We start from the raw sequence: 24,691 nt of genomic DNA on the forward strand, positions 1-24,691 counted from the left end.
GATATGAAACCAAAGGGAACCTCTTGGCAGCCTGATTATTTAATTAGTGGTAAAAAACAAACAAACAAACAAAAACAAAACCCTGATACTGTATATCCTTTATCTTGGTTAGTATTATAATGTTTTTTCTAAGTTTATTGCCAAATCTAAGAAGTCTGCGAATTTCTCATAAAAGTTAGTGGTTCTGGGGCGCTGGGTGGCATAGTCAGTTAAGCAGCTGCCTTCAGCTCGGGTCATGATCTCAGGGTCCTGGGACTGAGTCCTGCATTGGGCTCCCTGCTCGGCGGGGAGTCTGCTTCTCCCTCTGCCCCTCCCACCACTCATGCTCTCTCTCTCATAAATAAATAAAATCTTAAAAAAACTTAGTAGCTTTTTAAATCCCCTTTCAAATAGTCACAAACTCCAGGCTTGTAATATTATCAAATATCACCAGATCAACTATCATAAAGAAATGTGATTTCAAAGCACACAAAGTCCGAGAAGTTAAGAAAGTCAAAAGTTCCCACAGATAATTCCAATAGTTCAGTTCATTTTTTTATTCTTTTAAAACCAAGATATTCTAACTATATATACTAATTATAGCACAACATTAAGTACCATTCAGCAATGCTGCCTCTTGAGAGCAGGTGATCATATTAATTAGCAACAAATAAATCAGGATTAAGTATAAGTAAGAAGTAGAATTTAGCAGTCAATTTGATATTCACTTAGTAATATGCATAGCCACTATTGTGCCCCTGGTAATTAAGAATAAATGCTTAATTATTGTGAATACCTGGGAAAGGGTGATATTATGACCTATCATATTTTCTTTGAGATCTCTGTGTCATGGGTATTGAGACCAGCAAACCCCTTCAGGGAACTTACCACTATCTTTTTAAAACTTTGGGTTTTTTAAAGTTTTATTTTATTTTAAGACTCACATTTTGTTTCTTAGCTGTGTTTGTTTGGGCTCCTGGAGAATTATCTTGCCCCCCCCCCCTTTTTTTTAATAAGTTCTGCTATGCATTTGAAGGGATCCTTGTTATATTTTATTCTGCATTGCTGGGTGTTTTGTGGTGGGAGAATTTTCAGATTATTTAGTCTGGAATCTTATAGGAAAAGGAAATCCCTTAACCGTTAAGACACAGGTCAGCTTCTTCAGGAAACCTTCCCAACTCCTCAGGTGGGGTTAGTTGCCACTTTTTTACTACTGGGCCGAGCACACTATATGTACTTACCTGTCTCTTCTACTAAGCCAGTAAACTTCTTGCAGGCAAGTACTATGTCTTTTACCAGTTTCTATCACAGTATCTTGCACATAGGGGGTGTGACGTATAAATGTTCATGAAATGAGAGAATGAATATACTACTTTAATCTTTCCTCATTCATTTATTCTTTAATTTCTTGACCTACCTTTTTTCTTTTACCTGAATTAAAAAATGAGTCCCCACATAATTCCTATAGTGTGACGTATAATACCAGATAAAGTAATACAATGAGGGACTAACCAATGATGAACAGGAGACTCAGCTGACAGTTAACTAAGTGCTAAATGACTACTATATTCAGTTTGATTTCTAGATTCTTTTTTGTCCATATGTGTACACAGCAAACTGGTCTCTCTTGAATTTATAGATTATTTCTCTCCCTACATGTATTCTGCACTAATCTTTTCTTACTTTATTTTGATCACATATCCATTTTATTAATGATTATTTCTTTAAGGACTTAGTTTTCTTCTATCTCCAGACTGTGTACCCTATCAAATATAAGAAATATATTTAATTTCACCAAATGAGGTACTAATGAAAATATTAAATATTTTGTTCAGAACTGATATGCTGGAAGCTTTATTTTATCCCTTTAACATTAAGTCACTAATAACACTACTGTTTCCTATAAATAAAACTCTGTGGCAGAGTCTGCTTTTTTTCTCACTGCTAAAAGCAGTTTATTAAACTGAATTAAGAGTGATATTTCTAAGTCAAGATACACATATTTTACAGCTAACATATTTACAGCTAACTTCATATTCAATGGTGAAAAACAGAGTTTTTCCTCTAAGATCTGGAATAAGACAAAGATGTCCACTCTCACCATTTTATTCAACACAGTACTAGAAGTCCTAGCTGAGGCAATCAGACAAGAAAAAGAAATAAAAGGCATCCAAATTGGTAAGGAAGATGTGAAACTGTCACTCAGACAACACTACCTACAGAAAAACCTAAAGACTCTACCAAAAACTACTAAAAATGGTAAGTGAATTCAGTAAAGTTGCAGGATATAAAATTAATATATGTAAATCTGTTGCATTTCTATACACTAATAATGAAGCAGCACAGAGAAATTAAGAAGGCAATCCCATTAATAATTGTACCATAGAGGGCGCCTGGGTGGCTCCATCATTTAGTGTCTGCCTTTGGTTCAGGTCATAATCCCAGCATCCTGAGATGGAGCCCCACATCGGGTTCCCTGCCAGGCAGGAAGCCTGCTTCTCCCTCTCCCACTCTCCCTGCTTGTGTAACCTCTCTCGCTGCATCTCTCTCTGTCAAATAAATAAATAAAATCTTTAAAAAAGAATAATAATTGTACCAAAAGGATAAAATACGTAGGAATAAACTTAATCAAGGAGGTGAAAGATCTATACTCTGAAAATCATAAAACACTGATGAAAGAAACTGAAGATGACACAAACAAGTGAGAAGATATTCCATGTTCATGGACTGGAAGAACCAATATTGTTAAAATGTCCATAGGAGCCAAAGCAATCTACAGATTCAATGTAATCCTTATCCTTAAGTAATAACAGCATTTTTTCTTACAGAATGAGAACAAATAATCCTAAAATTAATATGGAATTACAAAAGAGTATGAACAGCCAAAGCAATCTTGAGAAAGAACAAGACTGAAGATATCATAATCCCAGATTTCAAGATATACTACAAAGCTGTAGTAACCAAAAGAGTATCGTACTGGCACAAAAACAGACACATAGAGCAGCAGAACAGAAAGCCCAGACATAAACTCATGCTTGTATGGCCAATTAATCTACGACAAAGGAGGCAAATAGTCTTTGATAAATGGTGCTGGGGAAACTGGACAGCTACATGCAAACGAGTGAAACTGAAGAACTTTCTTACCCCACACTCAAAAATAAACAAAATGGGCTAAACAACTAAATAGGAGACCTGAAACCATACAACTCCCAGAGGAAAACACAGGCAGTAATTTCTCTGACATCAGCCTTAGCAATATTTCTCTATATAGGTCTGCTCAGGCAAGGGAGACAAAAGCAAAAATAAACTATTGGGACTACATCAAAATAAAAAGTTTCTACACAGCAAAGGATACCACCAATAAAATGAAGTGGTACCACTGAACAGGAAAAGATATTTGCAAATGATATATCCAATAAGGGATTAATACCTGAAAAATAAAGTCACGGAATGAATAAGACAGGAATAAAAGGTATAGTATAGGGAATATAGTCAATGACATTGCTATATCATTGCAGGGGGCAGACAGAACTGGTAGCTACACATGTGGCAAGTGTAGAGAAGTCGAATCACTGTGTTGTATACCTGAAACTAATGTAACATTGTGTGTCAACACTACTCAAAAACAAACAAACAAAAACCCCCGACATTTTGTTGGAAAACAAGAGTAGTGTTTTTTTGTTTTGTTTTTTGTTTTTTTAAGAATTTATACAACTCAATCCCCTGAAACAAATAATCCACTAAAATGGACAAAGGACCTGTATGGCCAACAGACACATGAAAAAGATGCTCAAGATCACTGATCATCAGGAAAATGCAAATCGAAAATCACAATAAGGGGTGTCTGGGTGGCTCAGTCAGTTAAGCGTCCAACTCTCGATTTCGGCTTAGGTCATGATCCCAGGGATGTGAGATCGTGCCCCACCCCAGGTTCCGCACTCAGCACAGAGTCTGCTTAAGATTCTCTCCCTCTCCCTCTGCCCTGCTCTCAAAAATATAAAATAATAAAAATAAATTAAATTTTAAAACCCCATAATAAGATAACATTTTACACCTGTCAGAATGGCTAGAATCAAAAAGACAAGAAATAACAAGTGTTGACAAAGCTCTGGAGAAAAAGGAACCCTTATGCACTGCTGGTGGGAATGTAAATTGGTGTGGCCACTGTGGAAAACAGTATGGAGGTTCCTTAAAAAATTAAAAATAGAAATACCATAAGATCCAGTAATAGCACTGCTAGGTATTTACCCAAAGAAAATAAAAACACTAATTTGAAAAGATATGTGCACCCCTATGTTTTTGCAACATTATTTATATAGAACATTTATAGGGAAGCAACTCATGTGTCCACTGACGGATGAATGGATAAAGGATATGACATATACATATGTACATACATATATACATACATACTAGGGAGTATTATTCAGCCATAAAAAGAATGAGAGCTTGCCATTTGGGACAACATGGATGGACCTAGAGGGTATTATGTTAGGTGAAAAAAAAAAATCACAGAAAGGCAAATGCAGTATGATTTCACTTCTATGTGGAATCTAAAAAACAAAACAAAACAAAACAAACAAACAAAAAAACCATACTCTTCTTAAATACAGAGAATTGGTGGTTGCCAGAAGGGAGTTAGGTGGGGAACATGTCAAATAGATAAGAAAGCTTAAGGGGTATAAACTTCCAGTTTAAAAAAAAAAAGTCAGGGAGATGAAAAGTACAGCATAGGGAATATAATAAAAAATAAAAGATGTGGGGTGCCTGGGTGGCTCAGTGGGTTAAAGCCTCTGCCTTCAGCTCAGGTCATGGTCTCAGAGTCCTGGGATCGAGCCCCATGTCGGGCTCTCTGTTCAGCAGGGGCCTATTTCCTCCTCTCTCTCTGCCTGCCTCTCTGCCTACTTGCGATCTGTCAAATAAGTAAATAAAATCTTAAAAAAAAATAAATAAAAAATAAAAGATGTAAATTTACAGGCACAGAAATAACATGCTTCCTAGATGTTCTCTGTGAGCAGAAAATTCTGAGTATTGCCAGATTTCTATTTTTGTGACCATAGTGATACTGATACTCTAATTCAATTCAGGCTTGATCTAACATCTCTACCAATATTAGTTCTAAAGATACAGCAGTAAGGCAGCACAAACCATTGAAATCATCAGAGCTACATAGAAGGGATGGATTTTCCCATGTGTCTAATGAGACATGCTGTTCTTATCCAGTAACTTGATACTTAAAATATAAATTTTATTTTAAAAATAGTATTTCAAGTGAATACATGGTAAGGGAGGCACACAAGAAAATCAGTAGTGAAAAATCAGAAGTAGTGATAAAAATTATGAGTTAGTAATTTAACTTTGGGTAATTTTTAATATTTCTAAGCTTGGAATATACTACCTTTTTTTAAAAGATTTTAAAAATTTATTTATTTGACAGAGATCACAATTAGGCAAAGAGGCAGGCAGAGAGAGAGGAAGGGAAGCAGGCTCCCTGCTGAGCAGAAAGCCCAATGTGGGGCTCGATCTCAGGACCCTGGGATCATGACCTGAGCCAAAGGCAGAGGCTTTAACCCACTGAGCCACCCAGGCGCCCCTGTACTACCTCTGTTTACGAGATCTGTGACTCTATAAAAGAATATGATTAAAAGTAATCTGACAATTTAGAATATTGAAAATGTATTTGATGATTATTTTTCTAAGAATTTTTCTGGATACATGAATTAAGCCTTCATTTGAAGGTGACAGGTATCCTCCTGTCTTTCCTGGGAGAAAAAAAGTAGGTACAGTAATACTTCATTTAACTGGAATCTTTACAGAGTGAAAAACCTGTCAGGAGGCTTTTCAAACAATCGGAATATTACCCTTTGAACATACAACCTGTAGAAGAGAGAAAAAGATAAAACAAGATGAAACCAGAGAGGGAGACAAATCATAAGAGACTCTTAATCATAGGAAACAAAACGAGGATTGCTAGAGGGCAGGGAGGTGAGGGGATGGGGTAACTGGGTGATGGGCATTAAGGAGGGCAAGTGATGTAATGAGCTGTGCGTGTTATACAAGACTGATGAATCACTGACCTCTACCTCTGAAACCAGCAACACATTATATGTTAATTAACTGAATTAAAAATAAATAAATAAAAATAAAAACACCACCCCTATAAATCTTCTAGAATACCTTACTTCTTATCACTCTGCAGGAAGAACATGGAAGAGAACTGAACCTGCTCTTGAGTTAGAGTTATCGTCATAAATGCATGATGGCCCTCGATGATGTCTGGCAGCAAGTAAACATCTGGGAATACAAGTAAACAAAAACATCCTTTTTTCCCATTTTTAAAGAAACTTAAGTATAGTTGATACATAATCAGTTTCAGGTGTATAGAACAGTTTCTGTATTTATATACATTATGAGATGTTTATCACAAATGAAGTCCCGTCACCACACAATGCTATCACAGTATTACTGACTACTCTTCTATGTTGCTCTTTTCTTTTCTTTTTTTAAAAAAAAAAAATTTTTTTTTTAAAGATTTTATTTATTTATTTGACAGAGAGATCACAAGCAGGCAGAGAGGCAGGCAGAGAGAGAGGAGGAAGCAGGCTCCCCGCTGAGCAGAGAGCCCGATGCGGGACTCGATCCCAGGACCCTGAGATCATGACCTGAGCCGAAGGCAGCGGCTTAACCCACTGAGCCACCCAGGCGCCCCATATGCTGCTCTTTTCTTCCCAGTGACTGATTTATGTCAAAACCAGAAGTGTGTACCTCTTAATTCCCTTCACCTATTTCACTCATTCCCTGCAGCTCTCTCCCCTCTGGCAACCGTCAGCTTGTTCTCTGCATCTATGCATCTGTTTCTGTTTTGTTTCTTCACTTGCCTTTTTAGATTCCACACGAGTGATAGCAGGTGACATTCATCATTCTCTGACTTATTTCATGTAGTGTAACGTCCTCTAGGTCCATCCCTGTTGCTCATCTGGCAGGATTTCCTCCTTTCTCGTGGCTGAATAATATTCCACTGCACATATATACCACATCTTCTTTGTCTATTTGTGTATCGATGGACACCTGGGTTATTTCCCTATCACAGCTATTGTAAATAATGCTGCAGTAAACATAGGGGTGCATATATCTTTCCAAATTAGTGGAAAAACATCATTTATTATACATGATATTATAGAAATGGTGCCTTCTTAGGACATGAAGCTATAGAAATCTATTTGTACTTTCATTAAATGACCCCAGACTACTTTTGCTTTTCACCTATTTTTACCTTAGTGTTTTTTTTTTAAACAGCTTTTCCTCGTCACAGGATTACCAAATATCCTTTATTACTGACAATGTGCCTCAACTCCTAACATTTTCTACTTCCGCCGAGGGCTGGTGATCAGATCAGTAAGTTCAAGTTGTGTCTAATATTAGGAAGCAGTCTCTGAGTGCGGGACTGGTAATGGTATTACATGATCTGCTGTAGACTCTGTCACACATATGTATATTCCATTTTATCTTGAGTGTCCAACTACATTCTCTTGGTCAGTGATTTTCATCGTATGTGTATTTTTCATACTCTGAGGGGGTCTGTGTGCGGGGAATCTGGAGTGGAAGTAACTGAGGCAAACGGAAAAGCTCTGGCTGAGAAGGGGACCAACCTGGAGCCCCTTAACACTTGGCACCAGCTGCCAGCGCCATCACCAGAAGGGACCTCACAGGCGGAGCTTGAAAGTCACGAGAGACCTGAGGATGCTGGGTTCATGAGCCTTGGGAGAAGTCAGGTGTCACTGTCTGACTTGCTCTCTTCCTGCCTCTGGACACTCATCTAATCCTCCACACAATGGCGGAATGTGACAAGAAAATGACTGAAAGGAGAACAAGCAAAGGCAGAGTGTACTGATTACTCATCCCTTGTAAGGCAAATGCACGGATTCACAACTACACAAATGTTCTTGAGAAGAGGTCTGTTTTTGGAACTGAAGCTGAGATGACTGCTCTGACTTCAACCTGCTAGGGAAACTGCTAGAGAGACAGATGGGAGGCAAAGAGGCAGAGCGCGAGGGAGCAGCTGAGAGAAGGGGATGGACGACGTATCCGCTGCACCCACAAGGTGGTCCTCTTAGGTTCACTTAATGCTCAGACTCCTACACCTGAGCACACCTGGCATCAGTGTATTCAGGATTTCAGACAGAGACCATTCAGAACTTGCTAGCAGGGCAGTGTCTGATGGTGGCTTTGCATAATTCACGTGACAGCACGCCTAGCCATCTAGGAGTTACCTCTTCTCTAAGGAGATACAGCTTACATGCGAGGAGAAGAAATCCATCAAAGTAGGTGCAGAATCTACCCGGACTTAGAAGCCCTGCTGTCTTATAGGAGCCACTGTCTTGGAAACAATAGCATCTAGGGTTGCACAGCGGCTATGCCGATTATAAGAAACTCATGACAGTCCAAAGTACAGTGCCTCTATCAAATACTTATCACTCCTTTGCAGTTCCTCCCAGCCCAGATGCAATTTACAATCAGATGGTCATTTTTTGTTTTAGTTTCGTTTTTTTTTTTAAAGATTTTATTTATTTATCTGACAGAGATCACAAGTAGGCAGAGAGAGAGGGAGAGACGGGGTGCGGGGGAAAGCAGGTTCCCTGCTGAGCAGAGAGCCCAATATATGGCTTAATCCCAGGACCCCGAGATCATGACCTGAGCCGAAGGCAGAAGGCTCTGAGCAGAGGCTCAGAGCCACTGAGCCACCCAGGCAGATCAGCAGACAGAGAAGCAGACAGATCAGTTCCCTCTCTGCTGAGCAGGGAGCCCTATGAGGGGCTCGATCCCAGGACCCTGGGATCATGACCTGAGCTGAAGGCAGCCACTTAATGGACTGAGCCACCCAGGCCCCCCTAGAGGGTCATTTTTATATGTGTGTTACCTAGTAATATAGCTGACATCTTTAATGTCATCAGGTTACTAAGGGAACTTAAACATTTTTACCTGATGCCAGCTTTTCATCCAGCAGGGGAAACTGTAGTAAATATCACCATATGGTACTAAACAGGTAGCCAGAATGCCCATCAAGAAGTTTAATTTTAAATACTTTGTGGATCTCAAAGGACTTGGCCGACTCTAACTATGTCACTTTGACCATGAGAACTTCTTACAGGGCACGTTTTCTCCCTTCCTATTTTTATTTTCTTTTTGCCTAAATTCTCTGAATACCTAGGTGAATTGGGCTACAATTTTACTATATATGGTTGTTTAAATCAGGAGGAACTGATAGGATAATACTAAAAAAAGCCAAAACAATACTAGTAATCCTAAAGCATATCTAGAAGAATAAACGCATGAGCATACTTAAGAAAACGAGGGCCTAGCAATGCCATCTCTGGAAATTTACCCCCTGAGAAGCATGGTCCCATTTGCAAGTGTTCACGTTAATAAATGGCATGTTGTTTGCGTCTACTGTTTATCTAGCTTCTCAAGCCAGAAATGTGAAGTCCATCCTTGCCTTCTCTTTTCCTCATCTTTATATATCTATTCAATCAGCAACTCCTTCTGGTTCCACTTCCAAAACACCCGTCTTCATTTCTCTTCATCCTTGTGGCCCACCCACCTCCCATCGCATGTTAAAATCCCAACTCTCAGTAGCCCAGACTGTGACCTTATTCAGAAAAAGGCTGCAGTTATGCATCTATACACCAAGGAAAGCTAGGGATTCCTGGGAGGACTCTCCCCTACAGATTTCAGAGGAATGACGGCCCTACTAACAATTAGTTCCTATTTTTCTATGCCACCTAGTTTGCAGCAATTCCCTACGGCAATTCTAGCAATTCTAGCTCCACCTCAGTCCAATCCCCCATCCTTCTCACCTGGGCTAATGCGGTGCCTTCATACTTGTGCCCCGGCCCCTCCCACTGCTGACCCACTGCGGTCTATTCCTCGCACAGCACAGAGTGTGGCCTTTTCAAAAGTTAAATTAGATCACATTGCCACCTTGGTTTAATATCCTTCAGTGGTTTTCCATTGCTCTTTTAGAATAAAGTGCAAAACTCTTACCATGTCCTAGGATAACAGTTCTTAAACTTTCTGGTCTTCAAAATTACTGAGGACTCCGAGGGTTTTTGTTTATATAGTTTAAATCTGTCAATATTTGCCATATTAGAAATTAAAGTTACCTAGAAATTACCTAGATTAGAAATTAGAAATTACCTAGAAGTAACTTAATTTTAAAATTTTATTTGTTTTTAATTTTTAGAGAGAGAGAATACAAGCAGGTAGGGGGAGGTATAGAGGGAGAGAGAGAATCTCAAGACCCTAAGATCACGACCTGAGCTGAAATCAAGAGTTGGATGCTTAACTGACTGAACCACCCGGGTGTCCCAGAAGTAACTTAATTTTTTAAATGCAAATATATTTTCCAAAGGAGAAGAAAACATAGTGGGAAGACTGACATTGTTTTACATTTTTGCAAATCTCCTTAATGCCTGGCTAAACAGAAAATAACCGAATATTTGTATCTCATTCAGCATTCAATCTGTTGTGATGCCGTGTCACGAGGCCTCTGGAAAATGTCACTGCATACACAGGAGTGAATGAGTATAAAAAAGGGCAATTAGTGTCTTACTGTTGTTACGAAAATAGTTTTGAAAAGATCAGGACTCTTACGGGTTCCCATTTCCTACTTTGGGAACCATGGGGCCTAGGAAACCCTGGATAATTTACCCCTAACTTTCTAACCTGATCTCATACACGCTGTTCCTCCTGCTCTCCACGTGGCTGGAGCCTTCGACATCCTTCAAGTCCTAGCTTCTCTTCCATCATGTAGAGGAAAAGTTTTCCTTCACTACTTGCTTCAAAGAGGTCACCTCCTACTGTTCTTCTTCAGCTCAATTCTCTGGTTGTTTCTTTCATAGCATTTATTACAATTTATAGTTTAAAAACGCATTTATCTGTCATCTTTATTTGATTATGGGCTCCATAAGGATAGGACTCTTGTCTGACCTTTTGACTGTTATATCCCTAGGACAGTATCTGGGACACAGTAAGCACTCAAACATTTTACCGAGTGAATGAATAAATGAATCATGGATTTGCACAAATATTTATCTGTCAAGGATGTTGCTGCTTACATTCATTCATTAACAAATATTTACTGAGTACCTATTATGTGCCAGGCATTAACAATATTTACTGAGTACCTATTATGTGCCAGGCATTGTTCTAAGTACGAGGAATAAAAACAGACAAAAATCTCCACCCTAGTTCTGGAGGAGGGGGTATACAGAAACTAAGGAAGTAAAACACGTAATATGTTGGATTATAATACACAATATAGAGAAAAATAAAGCAGGAAGGGATAGAGGATGCTGAAGGCACGGTAGAATAGGTTTCAGCTTAAAATAAGGTAGTCAGCACAGACCTTACAGGAAAAATTATGGAGGTGGGAGGAGTATAAAACCTGAAAATGGTGAGGGATCAAGCTGTATGAGTGTCAGGGAAAGCAACAGAGGGAGCAAGACGAGCAAATACAAATCCCCAAAAAGGTCATATGCTGGCATGTTTCAGGAACTAAAATGGGGCCAGTGTGTGACAGCAGCAAAGTGAGCAAGTTAGATCAGTAATAGGAAATAGTAATAGATCAGTGAGAAGTAACAGAGGGTCAGATGGCATAGGGCCTTGTAGGCCATTATAAGGATTCTACCTTTATTTTTGAATTCCATGAGAGGTCACTGGAGGGTTTTAAGCAGAGGAGTGACTTGACTTCACTTATCGGCTACAAGAATTACCCTGGATGCTGGGTGAAGACGAGACTGAAGGGAAACGGGAAGACCAGACAGGAAGCGTATTTTAACCATCTGGGTAAGAAATGATGGGGACTTGGGCCAAAGTGCGAGCAGAAGGCAAGGTGAGAAGTGGTCAGATTCAGGTCATATTATGAAGCTAGAAGGGATAGGATTTGCTGACAGATTGTGTCAAGAAAAGAGAGAAGTTAAGGATTCCATCAAGAATTTGGCCTGAGCAACAAGGATATAATTGCCAATGTAACTGCCATTAAGTAAGACGGGAAAGACTTGGGGTAAAGGAGGTTTCCTGGGTAAGATCAGGAGTCTGGTTTGGGACAGATTAAGTGTGGGATGTCTATCAGACATCTAAGATAGATGTCATGTAGGCAGTTAGAGATATGGTCTGAAGGAAAGAGGTATGGGCTGGAGATACAAATTTGAGACTCGTGAGGATATACTTAGAACCCAGAGACTAGATGAGATCACCAAAGAACTGGGTATAGAGAAAAAAAGAGAACCGAAGTTTGAGCTCTAGAGACTCCCAAAACAAGAGGACAGGAAAAGGGGAAACCAAAGGAACTGATAAGGAAGTATTGAGAGGAATAAGCCAAAGGAACTGAGAAGTCCAATAAGGTAGTTAGAAAATCAGATGAGTGTAATGTCCTGAAACCTAAGAGAATATAAAGTATTTCGAGAAGGAGTAAACAATTGTGCCAAATGCTGCTGATAGGTCAGGTATGATAAGAACTTAAAAGTGATCACTGGATTTAACCAAGCGAAAGTTAGTGGTTTTACTGTTAGGAACTGGAAGAAGGGTGGAAGTGAACACCTACTTCAACTGGGTCCAAGAGATAATGAGAAAGGAGAAGTTGGAGCATAAACAACTCTTTCATGGAATTTTGCCATAAAGAATGAAATGGGGTGGTAGTTGGATAGTTAAATGGGCACAGACAGTAGCATATTTGTATGCTCATGGAACTTACGGAACGTAGAGAAGAGGGAAGACTGATAATGCAAAAAAGGATTATGTGGAGTAAGATCCTTGAGTAGGAGTAGGATGGGATTGTACATGAGAGAGGGGCTGGCTGGGGCGCCTGGGTGACTCAGTCGTTAAGCTTCTGCCTTCAGCTCAGGTCATGATCTCAGAGTCCTGGGATCAAGCCCTGCGTCGGGCTCCCTGCTCAGTGGGGAGTTGGCTTCTCTCTCTCCCCCTCCCCCTCCTGCTCTCTCTCTCTGTCAAATAAATAAATAAAATATAAAAAAAAAAAAAGAGAGAGGGGCTGGCTTTTGGACCACAGATAGTTCAAACACACTCACAGAAGGGATGGAGGTCTATTCAGTTCATACATGCTCACAGGAAGGAAGGAGATATACTTAAGCACAGATGCAGGGAGGTGGGTAGACAGGACAGTGAGAACTTGCAGAAGTTTTTTTAAAGTGACTCGTGTTTCCTCAGTTAAATGGGAAGAAACGTCATCAGCAGAAATGAGGATGAGGAAGGAGGTGTTTGGATTTTCAGGAGAGAAGAGTTACCAGGAGTTATCTAGTGGAGTGGAAGAGTTAATACGGTAAGGAAACGAAGTGTGAATGCTGGGCAGCACTGGACATTAATGGTCCTAACTAAGGAGGGCGCAGCTGTGTATTTTTCTCCTGGCATGTTTAGCTGCACAGGTACAGACAAGGAAGGGTAGGAGAATTAAACACCTACTTTCGGAAAGCCTCTACGTGAGGGCCACAATGATACATAAGCCAGTTATAGTCTGTGCTCATGGAGTTTGCATTCTTGCTAATACACTGCAAGAGAGAACCACCCGAGCATCCTACCAGTGGCTTGGATACAGTCAGATACACCTGCATGACAGGATACTAGGCACCCATCTGCAGATAAGAAAAGATATTCATGATAAATAAAGTTGGCTAAAAACTATGGTCAGGATGATCCCATTTTTATTTTTGAAATGTGTTATCTACCTATAGAAAAAAAAGACAAGGAAAGCATCAAAAGTGATAAAGGGGGGCGCCTGGGTGGCTCAGTGGGTTAAAGCCTCTGCCTTCGGCTCAGGTCATGATCCCAGGGTCCTGGGATCGAGCCCTGCATCGGGCTCTCTGCTCAGGAGGGAGCCTGCTTCCTCCTCTTTCTCTCTCTACCTGCCTTTCTGCCTACTTGTGATCTCTCTGTCAAATAAATAAATAAAATCTTTAAAAAAAAAAGTGATAAATGATTATCTCAAGGTTGAAACTAAAGATGACGAAAATCTTTTTCTTTATACTTACTTACATCTTTATGAAATGTCTTACGTCTATTGTTATTAATTTTAAAACAAGAAAATGTTACTATTCATTTGTATTTTCTCTGAACCTGAATGCCATCTATATGTTTACAAACATTATTCAGTGATAACTACTTAGCTCTTTCCAATAAAAACCATTTCCAAAGCTCTTTCCAGGGCGCCTGGGTGGCTGAATCAGTTAAACGTCTGCTTTTGGCTGGGGTCATGATCTCAGGGTCCTGGGATTGAGCCCTGCGTCGGGCTCCCTGCTCACTGGAACCTGTTTCTCCCTCTGCCCCTTACCCTGCTCATGTTCTCTGTCTCTTGCTCTCTGTCTCTCTCAAATAAATAAAATCTTTATCAAACCAATTAAAACCATGGCTACTTATAAAATGGCTCTTCACAATTACGAGCATGATAGGGTTATCTCCCATCTATTTCTGGTTTGCTATGTTCCTCAGATCACCATGTCTAATTCAGGGCTTTCGAGTTCACGTGGTGTGGGCTGAAGTGTTCCGTGTTTAATGTAAAATGTTGAGATTTTTGATCTTTCGACTTGGAGCATGTCCACCTAGAAATCAATTAGAACAGGGACATGAACATAAGAACCATGACTCCAATCACAGAACTGACTGGCAAGTTGGGAACAGAAAGACAGGAGGACAACCAGCTTGTCTTCTATTATCTTTCCTATCTTCCAAGAGTACTAGAAAAAGGAATAGGCTTTAAAAAGACATCAAGAATTTTCCTCAATTCTGAGTTGATTGTATGTCTAAGTACCTTGATATGTCTAAAGAATAGGTTTCTGGCTGAAACAAAGACGATTATTTTAAATTACATGCTAATCAAATCAGTCTTTAGGGACCCAAATGCAAATTCTTCTTTTATTCACCTTTTGTATGCCTAGTACATTAAAAGCACTTAGGAAAAGTTCAATCAATGAACTTGATGGTAATGAATGACTAATATAAAGCCTATTCAGTTTTTAATCATAGTTAATAATCACTTTAAATCAACTACTATATTATAATACGCTTACTATTATGATTATGATGCTTTAATAAAACACATTACCTTATATTTGTAAAATCTTTACCTCTACGATTCCTCTTTGTGTGTTTAAGTGGTATTTGTATTGAAGCAAGAATATGATTCCAAACATTTTTTTCTTGGTAACTTCAAAATAGGATATAGGAAACCAAACCTTAGTCTTTATAAACATTCTGTTTTAAAATATATTACAAAGAATAAATGGAATTGAATGTCAAGAATGAGTAAGTGAAAGCTTTTACTCATCTGGTTTACAACTTATATCAGCTAATTTTTTAAAATTTAAGTTGATTAAATTTTTTGGTTGTTTCATTTCAAATGGCCACACCAGAAAAGGGTTGTTTGTCATGGTTATTTATGCCTTTCCTTTCTGTTTTAGCTTAAAAGAAATGTTCAAATTTAATAAATATGGAGTTGTTATAAACAGTAGCAAAAACAATTCCAATAAATTAAAATTGGTTATATATTTGAAATCTCTGTAAAAGATTATACATTAGAGTAAAATAAAAATACTCAGCTGAATTAAAGTAAACAAAATCACATAGTAAAGTTGGAGTATAGAAAAATTCAGCCATGCTATTTTTGTAAAATCCAGACTACAAAAGCAGAGAAATGTGCAACTCCTCCACTATACCCCCATCTTCTTTCTGTTTCCAAATCAATTATAAAAATTCATAAGGAATACAGATGAATGACAAAATAATACAAGAAATCTAAAGACCCAGACTCTCAAAAATACGTCCACATTCCCATGAACTGATTCTCTACCATTACCTTCAAAGTGGGAGAGAATCATCAAAGCTCCCCTCCATCTGGTCTGTTTCTGTTCTGACTCTTGAAGGGACTTGAAACTATCACCCACCACCTTGAGACTGGACTCCAAGGCAGCCACTCTCCTTTAGAACTTTCGCTAGAACCCCGAGCCTTCCCAATCCTTAACTAAAACTCTCTCTCATCCCCCCTTTATCTTATATTGTTTGTGAATATGTGGTCCCCTGCTCTTTTGAAGGTAAGGACCCTGGCATACTTTAACTTACGAGACCCCCATTACCATCATCCTTCATATCCAGCAGAGAACTCTGCATAAAGTTAAATAAGACTAAAGAAAAATAACGACTTGTAAGAAAACCAAATATAGTTCTAGGTCACTGATCCAAGGGCTTGCTCTCTAGCACTCGCAAGTACCTGAAATAGGGCCCACAGTACAGAGGAAAATTGCTGAGAAGGACCACATTAAACACGTTGTGACCAGCTGGCTCCCTGGATAGAAGGATTCTTCTAAGTTTGAGAAAGCAATGAAAGGCTAATTTGCCTACAATTATGAGATGCAACACGAAAAGTAAGAGACCTGGAAAGTGAAAAGTGAAGGAGAACAAGGAGAAGAGAAATGGTAAGAGGGCCAGCAGAGCCTACTGGTAATTAGGAGAAAGAATGGGGGCAGCAGCAGCGGCAGCCAGCAGAAATGAGAAGCTGTGACAGGGGTGGCAAGTTGCAGACATTTTAGACCACAGAGAACAGCCAGCCATAAAGTGGGCTGGGCTGTGTGCCAACCAGTAGATTTTAGCAATCTCAAGAGAGAAAAAGAAGCTTTTTAGCCCTATGCTTCACACTATCTATAAATACCCATGGTAGAGCACAACAATTTAAGAGGACGCTGTAAGCTATAGAATATGTCCGAAAAAAGATTTTCTAGAAAACCAGCTAAAAAAATAAAAAGCAGAAGGTAACTTTTCAGCTTTTTGAAACCAATACTAATCTAAAGTGTTTAACTTTCCAAGGGGTGCTAGATAGTTATGGGTTTATTAGAGTAAAGAAAGAAAAAGGAACAAACACTGGCTGATACCTATCAGACGTTGAAAGCTAGACAAACATTTCTTTCAGTCCCTCACAACAGCCCTATTACTTAAACATTATTATTCCCATTTCCAAGCTCAGTAAAATAAGGCTCAGAGAGATTATATAGAACTCGCCCAAGGTCCCCAGGCTCTTCTGACATCAAAATCCATGTTTTCTCAAATATACTGACAAGGAGAAAGGGGAATCAATAAAAATAAATACAAGTAAGAAGACTAGTGGTTAATTTTTTTCCTTTTGCAGGTTAAAGACAATAGGTAACCAAGGTTATAGCCTCACACATGGCACGTTTGTGTAATTCCTCTCAGCCAGACCGTAGATCACATTCAGAGAGTGAAAAGTCTTACGCTCAGGACTATACACTCAACTTTACTTCTCCTCAGCTGGTTGTTGTTCTTGTTCAAGTATTCATATTTTGGGAAGCTGTAGCTTATTTTAGCTTATTTTTAAAAATTAGCTTTCTAAGCTGATCTAGCATACATAAGGTACATAAGATATCAGACCCAGGCTGATTTTTCTTTTTTTTTTTTTTTAAAGATTTTATCCATTTATTTGACAGACAGAGAGAGAGAGATCACAAGTAGGCAGAGCAGGCTCCCTGCTGAGCAGAGATTCCAATGTGAGGCTTGATCCCAGGACCCTGAGACCATGACCTGAGCCCAAGGCAGAGGCTCAACCCATTGAGCCACCCAGGCACCCCCCAAGCTGATTTTTCTGAAAGGTGTTTTGGTTACTGTGTTATTGTTTAATACTATACACTTAAAAACTCAATATACCTCAATCCACTCTATTCTAAACCCCTTGTATGGTAAATAATCAGACAATAACAGAGAAATCCCAGAAATAATTATTTCTGGTTACACTTACTCGTTACTTTCACAATGAAAATTTTCATAGCTACATCCACAAAACAGTTCCCCATCCATAGAAGGTGCTATGAAATAGTACTTCATTTGTTGTTGGTGAGAATAGAAATAAGTACAACACTCAGAAAATGTTCACTGCCTCTGGTTTAGTATTTCTAGAATCTATCTTAAAAAATACTTCAAATATTTTAAAATCTTTGTGAAAAAAAGTTTATTCTAGTATTACCTAGAATAGCAAGAAACTGAGAACAACTTAGTAATTTAATGCCCCCCAATATAGAAAAAGTTAATAATACACTTGTTGAGCAAATTATGCAGCAATTAAAAATGGTCATAAAGGGGGCGCCTGGGTGGCTCAGTGGGTTAAGCCTCTGCCTTTGGCTAGGGTCATGGTCTCAGGGTCCTGGGATCGAGTCCCGCATCGGGCTCTCTCCTTGGCAGGGAGCCTGCTTCCTCCTTTCTCTCTGTCTGCCTCTCTGCCTACTTGTGATTTCTGTCTGTCAAATAAATAAATAATCTTAAAAAAAAAAAAAAAGAAAAGAAAACACATCACGGCTAGCACGCTGAATGTGGCCTTGTGGGAACCAGAACAGAAGACCCAAATGAGCCATGCCCCAGCTCCTGACCTGTGGAGACCGTGAAATAATAAACAGGTAGTGGTTTAGGCTGCTGAATTTGTGATAATATGTTATACAACAAAAAATTAATAAATAAAATACAATAAAAAATAAAATACAGTGCTATTCTATTTAGATCGGATGATTCCTGCAGTGTTAGTAGTATTGATTTGGGGTGAAAAATGTTGTGAAAGGCATATATAAAAAGTTTGAGAAAGGTTTCAGGGGGATAGTAATTTTAAATTATGTTATGTTAGGCATGAAAGAGAAAATAACTGAAAACAGAGGAATTATGTTTGCTTCTACATGGCTACACTGCAGAACTTGGAAGAGTATGAGAAAATTCCAGGGAATCAGATACTTAATTTTCTAATAGAAAAATGGTTCCAAACATAAAACAACTGCTTTTAAAAAAAATTTTAAAAATCTATTTATTTCAGAGAAAGAGAGACAGCGTGAGCACGAGCAGGGGGGAAGGGACAGAGGGAGAAATAGACTCCTTGCTGAACAGGGAGTTAATATGGAGCTCGATCCCAGGACCCTGAGATCATGACCTGAGCTGAATGAAGGTCAGTGGCTCAACTGACAGCCACTCAGGCGTCCCAGAACAACAGCTTTGACAATCCTTGAGTTCCTTATCCCAGGAAGTTTAGAAAGCTGACAAACTTAGAAAGCTGACAAGGAGGCCTCACAGAGAGAACCTAGGCATTTCTAGATGGTCTGATTAGTAACCTAAAGACTGCCTCTTTCTTAGACGTTTGCATCTTGAATATTGTATGTGAATAAAGAGGTACTTTCTGATAGAGCACGAAAATTTTGCTGCCTGGTGTATTATAGGTAGACAGTAAACATTTGTTGAATGAGTAAATGCATAAAAACAACTAACAAAGGAAAGGGATGGAGATATGAATATGGTAAGACTTAAATTACCTCTCAATTTGAGTGTGGGGGGTGGGGTAGATTAAAAATAAGCCCTTGATGAGAGTGAGGACACAGTTATCTCTGGGAGAAAGAATGGTGTCTTCCTCTAGCAAAAAGGCCCCCCACACAGAGAAACCGACGGAGCTCTGTGCACTGAAGATCCAGTTTGGGTCCTGGCGGCGCCCTCCCGCGCCTGGTCCATGAGGCTAACTGAAGCATTTCCTGCCGGGCTTCACGTTGAGCTGGGAGGCAGGCTAAGGCAGGAAGTGTAGGGTCAGGACTGAGGAGTGGGAACTGTTAAGCATGAATGATCTAGAGAAATTTCAGAATCTGAAGTCTTTTTTTTTTTTTTTTTTAAGATTTTATTTACTTATTTGACAGAGATCACAAGTAGGCAGAGAGGCAGGCAGAGAGAGAGGAAGGGAAGCAGGCTCCCTGCCAAGTAGAGAGCCGGATGCAGGGCTCGATCCCAGGACTCTGGGATCATGACCTGAGCCGAAGGCAGAGGCTTTAACCCACTGAGCCACCCAGGCGCCCCCAGAATCTGAAGTCTTAAAGGAAGCATGATCCAAGAAGGTTGTGTGCCAGTAAGTCACTACAGAGCACAAACGAGGGGTCCTGGGCCGAGAGGCTCCACGAGCTGAGATCAAGACCGGCAGGTTTCAGCACGTGTCACCGAAGCCCGGGGATAACCCACGTGCAGCAGAACGAAGACAGGAACTGTGACAAGTTCTTACCCTTTCGTTAATGAAAAACTTCATTCCCAAAGCTATTAATTTCTAGACAGCATATATATTTTGGACATGCAAATATTGCTTATTTCTTGTCAGCTCTGTAGTCCATAGCCTTGGAAACATTTACTTTCTACATTTATTCCATTGCTTTCACTAAAAACTTATGACAGACTAACTGGAAAATATATCAACAAATAAAATCCAAATATGCTTTTTGCTCTCATAATTTTCCTTTTCCTTTCTTTAATTCTCAAGTTAATGGAACAAAATATATTGGGGATCAAAAATATACTTGAAAATTACCTTTATTCACTAAGAAGGCTGTTTGTTCACTTAGTATCATTTATAGGTTAAGAGGCACAATGTTTCTTGAGTTATTTGCTTTAGACATTGCTAGAGCAATGTCACTCCCATTTAACAAATTATTTTATACTTTTTATCTAATTTTAGCTAGTTCATTCCTCATGTGAAGTCAGCTTTAAAAATGTGTTTAATTCTTCAGTTAATGATGAGACTTTTTTGGGTTCATACCCTCTCATTTATTAGTGGGTCTCTCTTTCATCTCCTTTTCCCCTGAAATAAAACCATGTTGTATTCTTTTTAGCTCCTCTTTTTATCCCTCACAAAGTTTTATTAATACTTCAAACTGTCGGGGCACCTGGATGGCTCAGTCGGTTAAGCACCCAACTCTTGCTTTTGGCTCAGGTCTTGATCTCAGGGTTGTGAGATCCAGCCCTGCCTCCAGCACCACACTCAGTGTGGAGTCTGCTTAAGACTCTCTACTCTCTCCCTATCCCTCTGCTCCTCACCCCCACTCTAATAAATACATAAATCTTTAAAAAAAACCTTCAGTCCTCAGCTTTGCCTCTGAATGTCACTGGTAGGCTGATTTTTACTTTTTCCTTAAGCTATCATAAAATCGTATCAAATATTGTTCTACTTGCATTCTCCGTACTCCCATTCCCTCTGCCCAACACTGAATAATTTTGATATGATCAGGCTATATGATAATAACAGTGCAACTCAAGATGTTTTAACCCTCTTAGGTGACACCCAGTTGTAATGTTTCCTCCCAGCACTCCTTAACCCAATCTGTTAAGGCATCCTAGTTCAAGTTTTCCTTTTGGTATATGGGAAATTTATTAATATTTTCTGCTGTTGTTACCCAAACACAAATCAATTCATATCTGCATTAATACAACGGTATCTTTACTGGTGGTTCTCCCAAATGCCTTCCTCCTTAGTAACAATACACGCTCACTAGATTAAATATTCTAAAAAAAAATGTATTGTCACTCATTTTATTTTTTATTTTTTAAAGATTTTATTTGACAGAGAGAGAGAAATAGACTGAGGAACACAAGGAGGGGGAGTGGGAGAGGGAGAAGCAGGTTTCCCACTGAGCAGGGAGCCCAATGCGGGGCTCGATCCCAAGACCTTGGGTTCACGACCTGAGCCAAAGGCAGACGCTTAACAACTGAGCCACCCAGGTGCCCCTTGTCACTCCTTTTATTTATTTATTTATTTATTTATTTTTAAAGATTTTATTTATTTATTTGACAGAGATCACAAGTAGGCAGAGAGGCAGGCAGAGAAAGGGGAAGGGAAGCAGGCTCCCTGCTGAGCAGAGAGCCTGATGCGAGGCTCGATCCCAGGACCCTGGAATCATGAGCTGAAGGCAGCGGCTTTAACCTACTAAGCCTCCCGGACCCCCACGCCCCCGCCTTGTTACTCCTTTTAAATACACACAGAAATTCCTTATTCGATGGTCTGGCTCCACTTTAACTGATTATTCCTCATTATAAACACAGATCTAGGTTTTTGCTACCTCCATGTGTCTTCACCTCTGTGGCCATCAAATGTCATCTAGCATTTACAGCTCATGACAGGTCACAACTCCCTCCTGAAGAGGTCTCTGACTACTGTGGCTCTTACCAATCTCTCCCCTTTCTCCTCTATTACCTCCCCAAAAAGTACTTTCAAAGTATCTCTCATTATGGCATTTGATTACATTCTGGCTTATAACTGTTCTTGTTACTTAATGAGTTCTTACTGTCTCACCAGTCAGCACCCTGAGGGCTGGGACCACAGCTTATACGACTTTTGCATCCGGGCCATGGAGTAAGTATTTAATAAAAATTTCTGAGTTAAACTTAATAATCTCAGCACTGTTTTCTTATGTTTGTATTTTATTCCCTGGGTAGTCTGTGTGCTCAATTTCTAGTAATTACTCTTAACCATGATATACAATTCCATGAAATTTAATATAAATGACTTGTAGATATTTATTCCCATATAAGACAAAAAATAATAAATAGGTTTATTCTTAGTGTAGGCATCTCTGTATCATTCTATGGCTTATGTTATTTGTCAGGCATTCCTTTAATCTGGGTATTCTGTCAGTAATCTAAGTATGAAAGTTTCCTGATAATGCAATGAGATACCACTTCACACCCATTAAGGCTAGTATCAAAACCAGAAAATAACAAATGTTGACAAGGATGCAAAGAAACTGGGAACCTGGTACACTGATGGTGGGAATATAAAATGGTGCGGCTGCTGTAGAAACCAGTAAGGCAACTGCTCATAAAATTCAACAGAATTTCCATTTGACCCAGTTAATCCACTTTCGGGTTTGTGCCCAAAAGAAATGAAAGCAAGTGCTCAGGTTGGTTATTTGTACACCAGTGTTCACAGCAGCACTGTTCACTATAACCCAAAGGCAGAAACAACCTAAATGACCACCAACAGATGACTGGAAAAACAAAATGTGATCTCTCTCGTCAATGGAATATTATTCAGCCTTAAAACAAAACGAGATTTTCACACACAGGATATCATGGATTAACTTTGAAGACACTATACTAAATGAAATGAAAACTGCACAGAAAGACAAATATGGTATGATTCCATTTACTTGAGGTATCAATAGTAGTCAGATTCATGTAAGACATAAAGTAGAGTGATGGTCTGCCAGAGACTGGGGGGAGGAGAGTATGGGGAGGTAATGTAATGTTTAATGGGTATAGATTTCAGGCAGGGAAGAGGAAGTTCTGGAGATGGATGGTAGTGATGAAGGCACAAGATGAATATACTTAATGCTACTGAACTGTTTACTTAAAAATGGCTAAAATGGTTAATTTTGTGCTATGTGTATTTTGCTAAATAATTTTTTTTCCTGGTAATAGATATTTTAAAAACCTACAAAGCCCCCCAAAATCTAATGATGTGTTAAATTTGTAGGGCACACCTCACTTTTTATTCTTTTCTCTCTGCTTACTTTATTCCTTTTCACTTTTTATTTTGAAGAGCCATTTTTATGAATTTAAACTTCCTCTCAAATTTGACTTAGTTCTGAAATGTCTATATTAATACAAATACAAGTGGAATGAAACTCCAGTGGCCTTCCTGTCTTTTGCTACAAAGATGTTTGAGAATAAGCTGTACTCTAAATCTTAGTAATTGACTTTAGGTTTGTTTTTTTCAACCACACATACATGGAGATATTGAGGGTTCACTTCCAGACCACAGCAATAGAGTGAATATTACAATAAGGCGAGTTAAAATGAATTTTTAGCTTTTCAGTGTACATAAAACTTAAGTTTACACTGTAGTTTATTAAGTGTGCAACTGTATTATATCTAAAAAAGAATGCACATACCTTCATTAAAAAACACTTGACTGCTAAAAAATGCTAATCATTAGCGAGCTCTCAGTGAGTTGCAATCTTTTTTTGCTGGTGGAGGGTCTTGCCTCAGTGTTGATGTCTGCCGACTGATCAGGGTGGTGGCTGCTGCAGGTTGTGGTGACTCTGGCAATTGCTTAAAATAACACAACAATGAAGGCGGCCACATTGTCTGACTCTTCCTTTTATGAATGATTTCTTTGTAGCATGCGATGTTCTTTGATAGCGTTTTACCCACAGAACTTCTTTCAAAATTCGGAGTCAACTCTCTCCGGGCCTGCCATTGCTTTATCAACTAAGTTTACCTAATATTCTAAATACTTGGTTATCATGTCAATAATCTTCACAACACCTTCATCAGCAGTAGATTCCATCTCAAGAAACGATGCTCTTTGTTCAGCCATAAGAAACAACTCCTCGGGGCACCTGGGTGGCTCAGAGGGTTAAAGCCTCTGCCTTCGGCTCAGGTCATGATCCCAGGGTCCTCTCTGCTCAGTGGGGAGCCTACTCCCCCCCCCCCCCCCGCCTGCATCTCTGCCTACTTGTGATCTCTGTCTGTCAAAGAAAGAAAGGAGGAAAGAGAGAAAGAAACAACTCCTCCTCTGAGTTTGACCATGAGATGGGATCAATTCTGTCACATCTTCAGGCCCCACTTCTAATTTTAGTTCTCCTGCTATTTCCACCATGTCTTCAGTCACTTCTCTCACCAAAGTCTTGGACCCCTCAAAGTCATCTATGAGGGTGGGAATTACTTCTTCTACACTCCTGTTAATATTCATGTTTGGACCTCTTTCCATGAATGTTCTCAATGGAATCTAGAGTGGCGAATCTTTTCCGGAAGGTACTCAACTTACTTTGCCCAGATCCATCAGAGGAATCACTACGTATGGCAGCTACAGCCCTATGAAATGTACTTCCTGAATAATAAGACCTGGAAGTTGAAATTA

The 24,691-nt window shown here is 39.3% G+C and overlaps 1 protein-coding gene across 3 annotated transcripts in view; it reads right to left on the reverse strand.

The window, feature by feature from the left end:
- The window catches only part of ACBD6 (acyl-CoA binding domain containing 6), a 208,437-nt gene that overhangs the window by 24,054 nt on the left and 159,692 nt on the right, over positions 1-24,691 (reverse strand). The window lies entirely within an intron of this gene.

This window comes from Lutra lutra, chromosome 15, assembly GCF_902655055.1.
Source record: "Lutra lutra chromosome 15, mLutLut1.2, whole genome shotgun sequence".
NCBI lineage: Eukaryota > Metazoa > Chordata > Mammalia > Carnivora > Mustelidae > Lutra > Lutra lutra.